General features: G+C 42.9%; 1 protein-coding gene across 3 annotated transcripts in view; it reads right to left on the bottom strand.

Annotated features, from left to right (window-relative positions):
- ZBTB1 (zinc finger and BTB domain containing 1) overlaps window positions 1-12,694 on the bottom strand; it is a 27,277-nt gene extending 14,583 nt beyond the window's left edge. The window contains exon 1 of one of the 3 annotated variants that reach the window (XR_006218910.1): window positions 12,530-12,694. The gene's annotated coding sequence lies outside the window, so the exon portion shown is untranslated. The remainder of the gene's footprint in view (window positions 1-12,529) is intronic. The other 2 variants (XM_042989872.1, XM_042989871.1) reach the window with 2 other exon arrangements.
- Between the last annotated feature and the right edge of the window lie 8 nt (window positions 12,695-12,702).

The raw sequence follows: 12,702 nt of genomic DNA, 5'->3' as shown, positions 1-12,702 counted from the left end.
GACGCTCAACCGACTGAGCCACCCAGGCGCCCCTAAATGGAAAGCAGTTTTACGGCCAGCAACCAAAACTGTTGCAAGTACATCCAAGACCAATATGATGGGCACCTCTCCAGAGAAAATCAGATTCAGTGAAGTTAGTAAAAATGCATCTGTGTTAATATAAACACTACACTAGAACAAGAGCACCAACAGCATTTGAACGCACATTTGTCAATGCAACAAATATTCCTTGAGTGCTCTGGGGCATCAGGCACTATATAAAGTACTGAGAATCGGCAATAGCACAGGTATTCTGCAATCTCAGGGATACATTGTTGAGAATTTTGGCTTTTTCTACACTAGTGACTTCAACACGTATTCAGTAAAGTACCTTCTCTATGGAAGAGAGCATCATGCTCTTGTGGAGAGAACACAGGACTCTGGGTCAGAAAGGCATGGGTATGAACCCCACTGTCTTCACTTCACATTCCTACCTTCCCCTCAGAGAGCTCAAGGCCAAACAAAATTCATGCTAACTACAGTTTCTAGGCTGACCTAGAATTGTAGTTTCATCAATATTATATGCAAATATCCACATTCTGAGTAAAACTAACTTTAAAAAGTAGAGTAACTTTAAAAAAAAATTTTAGAGAGAGAGAGAGAGAGAGAGACAGCATGAGTGGGGGAGGGGTAGAGAGAGAGGGAGAGAGAGAGAGAGAGAATCCCGAGCAGGCTCTGCCCTGTCAGCACAGAGCCTGATGGAGGGCTCGAACCCACGAACCATGAGATCATGACCTGAGCCAAAACGAAGAGTCGGATGCTTAACAAACTGAGCCACCCAGGCACCCCAAAAGTAGAGTAACTTTTAATAACAATCCTTCACATATTAGTACCCATAACTTTGTTCTTATTACACCTCACTTATTACACAGAAAAGCTTTGAGAAGGCTTAATAACACCAACAAAACAACACCAAAAAACAAAAAAACAAAAAAAGAAGAGAGGTGGGGCATGGAATCTGGGGTGAAGGATCTAAATTCTTGTGAGACTTTTAGCTTGTTATCTATCTCTTGAGAATACTTTTTGCATTAAAAATTTAAAAACTCATTCACTTATTCTTTTAATCTTTTCTTATGTTTATTCATTTTTGAGACAGAGGGAGAGAGAGCGGGGGAGAGGCAAAGAGAGAGGGAGACAGAGGACCTGAAGCAGGCTCCATGCTGACAGCAGAGAGCCTCATGTGGGGCTTGAACTCACAAACCGCAAAATCATGACCTGAGCCAAAGCTGGATGCTTAACCGACTGAGCCACCCAGGTGCCCTGATTTTTTTTTTTTTTTTTTTTTTTGAGACAGAGAGAGAAAGTGAGCAGGGGAGAGGGGCAGAGAGAGAGAGAGAGAGAGAGAGAGAGAGAGAATCTCCAGCAGTCTCCATGCTCAGCATGGAGCCCAACACGAGACTCAATCCCATGACACTGGGATCATGACCTGAGCCAAAATCAAGAGTCAGACCCTCAATTGAATGACCCACCCAGGCACCCCCTTTTTGAAAATATTTTTTTACATTCATTTACAGTAAATTTAATTCATTAAAAACAATTTTATTCAAATTCCAAAATAAGTTTTCTCCTTTTGGTTTTTTTGATATTAATAATGCTACTAAAACTTAGTTAACTTTATATTATAGTAAAGCTTGCAAACGTTTTAAATAAAAGGATTGCTTATATCTTAGCTGTTCTTATTTTTATTTATTTTTGTAAGTTTTAATTTTAATTCCAGTATAGTTAGCATACAGTGTAATATTAGTTTCAGGTGTACAATGTAGTGACTCAATATTCCATACATCACCCAATGCTCATCACAAGTGCACTCCTTAATCCCCATCACCTATCACTCATCCCCCCCATCCGCCTCCCTTCTGGTAACGTTTGTTCTCTATAATTGACAGTCTGTTTCTTGGTTTGTGTGTCTTTCCCCCCCTGCCCTTTTCCCACTTGTGTTGTTTCTTAAATGCCACATATAAATAAAATCATATGGTATTTGTCTTTCTCTGACTTATTTTGCTTAGCATTATACTCTCTAGCTCCATCCACATCATTGCAAATGGCAAGAGTTCATTCTTTATGGCTGAATACCATTCCTTTGTGTATGTATACCACATCGCCTTCACCCATTGATCAATCAATGGATACTTGGGCTGCCCCCATATCTTGGCTATTGTCAATAATGCTGCTATAAACTTGGGGGTTCATGAATCATTTTGAATTAGTGTTTTTATTTTGTGTGTGTAAATATCCAGTGATGTGATTACTGGATTATAGGGTAGTTCAGTTTTTAACATTTTGAGGAACCTCCATCTGTCTTCCACAGTGGCTGCACCAATTTGCATTCCCATCAACAGTGCAAGAGCGTTTAGCTCTTCTTGCCTTTATAACTGAATCTGTGATTGCTTATATTATATACTAGCTATATCACTAGTGAAACAAATTTATTACAGCTAGAAGTCAAGGGCTGGGACTGAGAGCACAACTTCAAATGTGATCCAAAGTCAAGAGTTCTAAGCCAGATGGAGATCTGTGTGCATGCAGTTCTCCAGGAAAAGAAAGAAGTTAGGTGATGCGACACATTTTACGCTGGATTTTAAAATTTTTAGTTTGAAAGTTTCATCTCAAATTCAAAAACAGCCACCAAGCACAGTAAGCATATTAATTTAGATATTCACAGATTTTTAGAGTTTAGAGACTTCTAATCTGATCCAACATTCTTATTTCATAGAACAGCAAAGATCTCTGACTGTTAAACAGTATATCAAGGGGACAGTTAACTGTGGTAAAGTAGGTACTAGGATTAGGATTACAGAACAAGGACATATGACCACTCAAAGGGGTACGAACCACTCGTAAAGGGCACTAAGTGCCCTTCTGCAAAGAACACTCAGCAAGGACTGGGCATGAGTCCCTCACACAGGATTTACTGGCCAGGCACTCTTGCACAACAAGTGACTACCCACATCTGAACTCCATCTGTAATGTTGTTTTATCTGTATACGTGCATCTAGTCTTACCTAGTAGACGTGTCCCCTAAATTATACTGTGCAAGCTATTTCAGTAAATTTCTCACTGACATAGGAAGGTATCAGAAATACTTTTCCTTCATCACTAAATCTCTTAAACTGGGAAAAAAGTTTTGCCGAAAGTTTCTTTTGCTTCCGCCTTAGTCATGTGATAACTGAAGACCCTATAAATAAGCATATAAACTGAATGAAGGGGCACCTGGGTGGCTCAGTCAGTTAAGGGTCCGGCTCTTGGTTTCGGCTCAGGTCACGATCTCAATCTTGTGAGACTGAGTCCCACATTGAGCTCCGCACTGGGCGTGGAGACTGCGTAAGATTCTCTCTCTCCCTCTGCCTCCCCCTCACTCTTGCTTGCTCCTGCTCTCTCTCCGCCTCCCCCAAAATTAATTAATTAAAAAAATAAAGTGATTGAAAAAGTCACTTAATTTTGGAGCGACTCCTTCTGTAAAGCAAATCATCTTTTTGTAATGTGTGCCATAGGCCACGGAGGCCTCCCCGGGGACAGCGTGCATTGCCTCAGTGAGAATCTGCAGCAGAGTCTGGCATCAGACTCCCGATTCAGTGCCCCCATCTCTCAACTACTAACAATTACCTCTGGATCTCAAAGGTCATTTAGGTATATACATTCATTTCCTCATACCTATTTCCGTGTCTTCTATGACTGGATATATCTATAGGGATTTACTTTGAGGGTTATAGACTATCCTTTTAAAAATCCTGAAATGAAATGAAAAGGGCTCTCTCATGTTAATAAAGCAGGGTATCAAGAGTGTATTGAACATCTACGACATTCCTAACATTGCATAACGCATCGAGGTAGAGGGTGGAAAAGGAGGGTCAACATAGAACTAATTACAAATGAGGGGTTAAATTTTAAAGCAAGAAACAATTTGAGAATAATTACTAAATCAAACTGAATAAAGTTCAGCAAGAGTTGGAGGGGGGAATAAAAGCATGATTGTACTACAACAGCGGGCGTTAGGAAAGGTGGAAGCTTTGAGTGAGGACCTGATGAGTGAGTAGAACAGAGAAAAATAGAGAATAAGATGAGAGGCATTGCAGGCATCTGCACAAGGGTGGATGTAAATAATTGGAGAGGGATACAGAGCAGCACACACAAAAGCATGAAGATGTAATGGGACGGAAGACAGGCACACTTCACCAAACTGGCAAATGGAGGTTTTGAAGGTACAGTGAATGACAAGTGTAACACAACAACGATAGGAATAGCCAACACTTGCTAAGCGCTCCTATCAATGGTCAGGCTCTAGTCTAAGAGTGTGTGTGTGTGTGTGTGTGTGTGTGTGTGTGTGCACGTTATATAACTTCTGTAAGGCCACAGAGGACCTGGTGAGATGAGAACACAGGCAACGTGACTCTTGAGCCTGAGATCGTGGCCTCTATGATTTTGCCACCTGTAAAAAATAAGGTCACCCTGGTGAAATCCTTTCTTGGAATACCATTTTCCAGGGTATAGAGTCCAATCTCTAAATTTAAACTGAATGAAGTTCTTTAGGTTTTCTTGAAATTTCCAGGCAGAACCAGTTTTGTAGATGCTCGCAAAGGTAAAAAGTTTCACTTCAAGGCACTTACATGACAGACACGATCAAGTTTAGACAATTTTATTCACTTTTTAGAACAGGCATTCTGGCTGGCTATTAGACTGTAAATTCAGTACTTAGCACAGGAAGTTCTGAAATTGTAACTGGGTTATGTTCCAAAACTTTATTTTTAAGTTAGTTCTTTGGAACTTGAAACACATATTCCCATAGAAACAATGCTATAAATGGTGAGTCAGTTCTGTGCTCACACCCTAAAGCCTTTTAAAACCCTAATGGCGCTTTACATTAGTCCCAACAGTGCCAGAGCATGACTTTTATCATTTACACTAACAGAGGTACCATACAGCAATGCCCACTACACTGAACCCGAAAGGCTAAGGATGAGACTTCAAGGCTCTCATGCTTCCTGTGCCCAGCACACACGTCCCACATAGTTGGTACTTAATGCATGCTTGGTAAATGAAAGTATTAAGTAAGAGCCCAGGAAGCAGGCACCAATAGGTTGGGATACCCACTCTACCACTTATTTAGCTATGAGGAAACATCTTTACCTCTCTAAACCTGCTTTTCTCATCTATAGAATAGGGATAATCATACTCCTTACGGGATTCTCATACAAATTAGAGACCAGGGGCGCCTGCGTGGCTTCAGTCGGTCAAGCGAAGTGACCAACTTTGGCTCATGTCATGATCTGATGGTCCGTGAGTTCGAGCCCCACACTGGGCTCTGTGCTGACAGCTCGGGGGCTGGGGCCTGCTTCAGATTCTGTGTCTCCCTCTCTCTCTCTGCCCTTCCCCCACTCATGCTCTGCCTCTCTCAAAAATAAATAAACTTAAAAAAAATTGTTTTAAATAAATCAGAGATGATAATTTCTTCTTGTCTTTTCAGTCAGGCACAATACAATTTTTCTTAAGTATTAATGTCATCATTGTGAACATACTTCATAGAATTTTACAAAGCGATCAAGTTCAACCTGATGCTTTACACATGAGAAAGCAAAGTGAGGCCCTAAGAGGTTAAGAGACATACTCAAGATCACCTCCAGTTGTAGTGGCTGACAGCAAAGGTCCCCATCTCCTCAATCCTGGTCCAGGGCTCTTCCTACTGTTCTGCAACCCCGAGTGCAACACCAACTACCTCTCTGCCCTATGCTCTGCATCAGTTGTGTTTTGCTAAAACACAGCTGTTCAAACTGGCAAGGGTTGTTTGCACCTACACAAAATGGCCTCAAACTGTTGTGCTTTTGGAGGTTGTGGTTTGCTGGCTGGTTAGTATTCTGTCTTGCTTGTCAAGCCAACAGCTATCACTTCTAAAACGGGTGCTGATCTCCTGCTGCCCACCATTGCAACCCGTTAGGGGTTAAGAAATTAGACAAAAACTCATTGAAACTGAATCTACATAATTTAATTTTCTGAGAGGACCTAAGGGAAATGTTCTGTAAGATAAGGGTTTAGTTCCTGCACTTTGTTTCATCTATTTTATTTTTTAATGTTTTTACTTATTTTTGAGAGAAATAGAGTGCAAGTGGGTGAGGGGCAGAGAGAGGGAGACACAGAATCCGAAGCAGGCTCCAGGCTCTGAGCTGTCAGCACAGAGCCCGACGTGGGGTTTGAACTCATGAACCGTGAGATCATGACCTGATGTTTCATCTATTTTGATTGCTCATAGGCAACAAAATGCCATTACTCTTGTTTCTGGCCAGGGCACTGGATAAGTGAGGTAGCCAACCAACTAACTTCTGAGTAAGTGAGTTGTTCCTAGGTCTAGGAAATAAATTTGTCCACACAGAAAGCAAAGGGAACATAGTGGCTTCTGGAATACTTCTCTCTCCCTCCAGAAGTAGAAGAGGAAAAGTATTTACTCCAGGCCATCTCTACATTTTGATCTGTTCATCTTAAAGAGGCAACATGGCATCTTCCGACCACTAGAGGGCACTGTGTGAACAACAGGCTTCTCAGCAAAAGGCAGCTTTTACCAGGAAGTCACTTTTTTGCACGTGGCATTGGTATTCTTGGTAATTTTAGGGTTCATTTTTTAGAACTTATATCTGTACCTCTGTGACTTTGGGGACCCACCTAAATCTGCCCCTCCCCCTTGTATTCTCTGTCTCAGCAGGCACTGCCATGCACCAATCACCCAGGCTACTTGCCAGTCACCTGGGACTTCTCCCACCCTTAACAGTCAACTGTCGAGTCTCACCAATTTTCTGTTTCTCAAATCTACTCCTCTATTCCATCCCTACCTTCCCTGCCCTCCTGAGGTCTCTGTCATCACTCCTGAGTTATTACAACGAACGATTCATAAAGAACACAAATCGTACCATCTATGCCTCCCTTCACATATCCTCAGGCTAAAAAGTAAAAACTCCTTAGCCAAGCATACTGAGCCGTCCATGCCCACCCATCTAGTCTTATGTTTGGCTACTTCTTGCTTCAAACTCCATTCTCAAGCAGCACAAAACTGCTTGTCCCCCCACTCCTCTTGAATGTATTTCTTACCTCCATTTTTACTCATGCTGATTGATTGGTTCTTCTGCCTGAACCTCCCACATATCTAACAGTGTATCACCTCCTCCAGAAAGCCTTCTGTAACACCTCCCTCTCCCGCTATTTTAGGTTTTGATATTACTCTGTATCATCTCCTTATTTTGCACTTATTACGCTATGTTTTAATCATCAGAACAGCAACATAAAGTAGGTGTTAAAAAGCACAGACTAACCAGATCGCCTGGGTCCAAATTCCGGCTCTGCCACTTATTAGGTGTGTGACCTTGAACATGTCCGTAAGCAATCTGTACCTCAATTCTCTCATCTGAGAAGGGATGATAATCCTTCCTAGTGTTTAGAGTTATCACAAGGCAGTGGCTGTCACAGAGTAAATGCTAAATAAGAACTGGCTACCGCAGTTATCTGTGCGTCTGTCGGAAGGTCTCCCCACTAGATTGGGAGGAGCAACCTGAAGACAAGGCCGTTAGCTTGTTTCTGTGCAACATAGTAAGTATTCACTAAGTGCTGCTGAATGAGCAGCAAGAGAGGCAGTTCTAGAACAATGGGAAGTACTGGCCAGGCTTCCTCCCCCCCGCAGATCCACCCGACTTTTCAAACTGTATTGTCTCCAATTTTTCCACTTATAACCCCATTTTTCTTGTTTAAGTCCAACCAAAACCCTGAAAAGTTCACTCTTATCTAATTAAAAGTCCATGAAATGAAACCAATAAAAAAAGTATCATAAAAACTATGTTCATTCTAAGAAGCTTAACTCCCTTTTTAAGCATTAAATCTATTTAAGCTTTAAGATTCCCCTTCATCCCAAAGGACCTGCCACAGCAAAGGCCTTCGTGCTTTCATATATGTGATTCCCTTTGCTTAGAACCTTTTTGATGTCCAGTCACTCTTTTGGGAATTTTTTTCCTGATCCTAGGGTAATGCAAAATGCAGATGCCCTCTGTTCTAAAACAGCCCCTATCTACAACTATAGGATGCTGTGTCCAACACACTCTCTTGGCAGGGATTACAATTACAATTATATAATTTTGTTTTGCTGTAAGCTCGAGATCAAGGCATTGTCTTCGTCATCACTGTATCCCGAGCCCTAAGGATTGCCTGGCATTTAGTTAATATTCGATCAGTCTTGATTGAATATGTTGAAGAAGGTAAATTTCATTTTGCCTATCAATTTGTGGTTGTTGTTGTTAGTAATTTCTTCAATGTTGTTGTTGTTGTTAGTGATTTCTACAATCATGGGGCTTAAACTCATGACCTGGAGATCAAGAGTCACATGCTCCATGAACTGAACCAGCCAGGTGTCCAATTTTTTGTATTATTTCAGTCATGGCAGCTTTTATATAGTGGTCAAAAATTTACAAAGCAATTTCCCATACATCATACAACTGATTCTCACAACAATCCTGAGATAGGTATTGTTATTATCCTCATTTTCTGAATGTTAATGGTTGATATTCAGGTGCTCACCTTGTAAGTAGGATGTGGGACTCAAACTCTGAACTCTTGCTTCGGGGCCCTAAGTTTCAGCTTTTATAAACCAGACAACACTCGGGGCGCCTGGGTGGCTCTGGTGGTTGAGCGACCGACTTCAGCTCCGTTCATGATCTTGCAGTTTGTGAGTTTGAGCCCCGCGTCGGGCTCTGTGCTGACAGCTCAGGGCCTGGAGCCTACTTCAGATTCTATGTCTCTCCCTCTCTCTACCCTTCCCCTGCTCACATTCTGTCTCTCAATAATAAATAAATGTTAAAAAAAAATTTTTTTAATAAATAAACCAGACAACACTCTCTCCATGGCAATGACTATTAACTGAAGTGCCCCTTTGGAACATGCTAAGCCTCCCGGTCACCCACTCTCACATAGCCCCACATTGTAGGCAGAACGCCCTGCCCCTTCCGCATCTCCTCTTCCATCTGCTGACTCCCACCGTCCATCAGAGCAAGCCCCCCCCCCCCCATACTAAAGACATACAGTGGGGATGGAGCTCTTTAGTTAGCTCTAAAAGGGATTATGTGTATCTCACATAGACAACAAATGGAAAATCGGGTTGGTGCTTTAATGCTTCAATTTCCCAATTTTATTTGGAAAACGATTTTTTAATGTGTATTTACTTATTTTGAGAGCGCAAGTATGCACACATGAGTGGGAGTCGGGGAGGGGCAGAGAGAGCAGGAGGGAGAGAATCCCACGTTGGCTTGTGCTGTTAGCACAGAGCCTGAGGCAGGGCTCAACCTCATGAACTGTGAAATCATGACCTGAGCCAAAATCAAGAATCTGATGCTTAACCGACTGAGCCACCCAGGTGCCCCTGAAAATGATTTTACACTCAAAGTAGTGTAAAAAGACCAGTGTCCCCAACACTATCAAATAACCAATGGTGTAATTAAACTTCTATGTACTACTTTGGGGCTTTGTTTTCAGAGCATCATCAGCTACTTCACATGCATTCTTCTTGACTATGCCAGGCTAAGTCATAAATGACTCTGGGCTTTGACTAAGAGCTCCTGTAGTTACCATACAAGCCACAAACAGAAGTTAGAATCTATATTAAATATGTACCATCTCCTTCCATGCCACATCTAAAAACTGTAGTCATGAATCCCCTTCTTTGTTCTAATTCTCTTTCCTTGATGTTTGGCATGCTACCTCTAGGTACTATTCAAGAGGAACCCCTCTCGCCATATCAGCACAGGAACATCCTGGCAGTGGTCTTCATGGCAAATTCAGCCACTCCTTTCCAACTACAAAATTATGAAACTCTCTACAAATATGAGGCTTTTGGTTTTGTTTTATTTTTTTAATGAGTTTGGCCAGTATAAACCAACCCATCAGAAGCTGGACATCAACATCAGCATGAAAAAAGTGTGAGAACTAGCTTACCACGGTACAGTAAGTACTTCGTAAGGACAAACCTAAAATAGCAGCCCTGTTATATTTAAACGCTCACGTCTGTTACTTGATCATAGAATTTTAAACCAGTCCAATGCGAAACATTCCCTTTTTCTCCACCTAGCCAATTCTCACCAACCTGAGTAGTGAACAGAGAACATAAGGCCATGAATCATCACAGGCCATCCTTAGGCAGGGTTCTGAAGCACACACAACAGCACAGTTATGATCAAATGTTGCCTTCTCTTGTTTTAAACAAGGAATTGACTGTTAACAGTGATTATCTCTGGGGAGTGGGAATCAAAATGATTTTTGTTTTTGTATTTTATGTACTTTAGTATTGGCTGAATTTTTACAAACAGCATGGATTTTATAATAAGTATTTCCATTTTGAGAAAAAAATAGGCACGAATCACATTTAATTTGGTTCACATGAAAGTACATAAGAATAACACTGCCAATATTTCAGGGCAAAATACATTAGCACAAGAAAAAACAACAGGAGAAAACATCCTATACAGACCAAAGAGCCCTCTCAAACAGATGTTTTTCAAACATACCTCAGTTCTTTTAGAAAACAGATTACAGCTTAAAAATAAAAATCTATGGACACTTTTCTACATTTGTATCCCACAGGGTTTCCTCCCCCTTGGCCTAGAAGGTTAATAGGAAAGGCTTAGCACTTTCCTGGCTGGAGGAGGAGAGGCCTGAAAGCAGGCATTTCTTTTCTCTTGCACATTAGGATATGAAATGCTGCTGCAAGGAACACAGAGACACTCTGAAAAAGCTCCATGAACTTATCATCCCCAGAGCCTGGCAAAAGAAGAGAATAAGGAAACAGTACAAAAATCTAGCCGTTAATGTGAAATCAAAACACAAGGTCAAGAGCAAGTGGCTGAGACTGTGTTCATGCCCTGCTGAGGTCCTGGTTAAATATGGTTTCTTTTTCTCTGACAGTGAGGCACCAGGGCTCCCCCACTACTTCCCCAAAATAGGCCATCACATTGGAGTGGGAAGAATAGAAAGGCTTCAGAAAAGGCTACTCAACTTGAGTTATTCTATACTGTGATAACTTGGTCATAATGGAGAAATCTCCTAAAATGAATATAAGATGTTAAAAGTAAAGGCTCTACATGAGACTGTCTTTATTAATCTTTGAAAATAGTTTCACATCCACTATGCTTCAATTTTCTGAGATGAGGAAGCCCCTATCTAGCTCCCAAAGCCATTCAGTTATTACTGAGACTTTATTAGATATCCAGCAAGTTAATCAAAAGTAAAAGTTTTGAGGTTGGAATGGCCAGCTATCATTCAACCTTCATGTTTTTGTATCCCAATTCTCCCATCATATCCACTTGCACTGATAAAATTTCATAGAATCTAATTTCTTCGTTTCTAAGAAGTTGGTGATTGCTTTGAAGTTAACATGAGACCTGCATCCTTCACCAATTCTGCTCCAAAGTGACTTGAACTTCAACTCGGAAACTGATTCTAAGTCGCCTCAAAAAGCCTGGAACCAGTCCTTGGGTTGGAGAAAATTGTTCCTGTAATAGTTTTCCTGCCTTGAGACATGCTGTATGGAAATATACTTAGGCCAATGGAGAATCTGCGCGTACCTACCACGCTGGAGCTCGATTTAGGAGTATTATTACACACATACAAATGCCCTACTGTCCCCAGAAAACATCAAGGACTTTCATCAACATCTCCCCGACGCTCCCAATTTGGAAAAGGTCATGTCAACCTTTCAGATCATACGGACACGTTGCTTAGGTAAAAAAGGGAGGCTGAGAGTGTGGCTGAGCTCAGACCCAAGCCTACATATTTTAGTGGTAACGACTCCCGATCTACACCCAACACATTTACAGAACACTAACAGAACTTCTAGCAAGCGCCCACCACTGGAATCGAAAGCACTTTCTTCCCAGGAAACACATCTTTTCCATTGAAAATTCCCAAACCCGAGACCCACTACTTTTTTACTGAACAAAAAGCGTGTGTGCCGGCAAGAGGGGGTGGAAAAGAGCGTGGCAAGAATTTGCACGGCTCTTACGCCTCCTCCCTCGGAGCGCGCCCAAGTCTGCGGCCTCGGGCTCCGGGACACTTCCCCTCCCACCCGCCGAGGAGCCGCAGCTGTAAGTTGAGAGAAGCGGGCTCTGGGCACGTCAATCAACCGGGTCCTCCCGCCTCCCGTCTACACCTCCCCTCCCCTCCCCCCCCAAGAAAAAATAAAGGCAGAGAAAGAAAGGGAAAAGAAGGTAACTAATTTGGGAACTAGTCTCCGCTGGGGCTTCGCCTCCGACCCAGGGAGGCCGCAGGTCCCGGACGAGGCGCGCGGGCGAACGGCGGGATCGAGCAGGCGGCCCGGCAGCCGCCCGTCGCCGGGTCCTCGCGGCGCGTCCTCAGCGCTCGGGATCCCCGCACGGGTCGGCACCGCTCCGGCACCGCACTCCGCCAGGCCGGCGGCCCGCGTCCTCCCACCCGGGCCAAAGTTGCGCAAATAGCCCCACAACTGGCAGATACTCACCGGCCGCAGCAGGAACCGGGGCTGCGGAGGTTTTAGGGAGTTTAAGGCAAATCAGCCACGGGAAAGGCGGGCGGAGGCGAAGGGGCCGCGAGCTGCAGTGGCGGCGGCGCGCGGCGTTCGGGCTGGGCTGCGCGGAGAGGCTCTGGCTCTGCCAGGGACTGTGCTGCAACAAA

This window comes from Panthera tigris, chromosome B3, assembly GCF_018350195.1.
Source record: "Panthera tigris isolate Pti1 chromosome B3, P.tigris_Pti1_mat1.1, whole genome shotgun sequence".
Classification (NCBI taxonomy): domain Eukaryota; kingdom Metazoa; phylum Chordata; class Mammalia; order Carnivora; family Felidae; genus Panthera; species Panthera tigris.
This window is presented reverse-complemented; position numbering and strand designations above follow the sequence as displayed.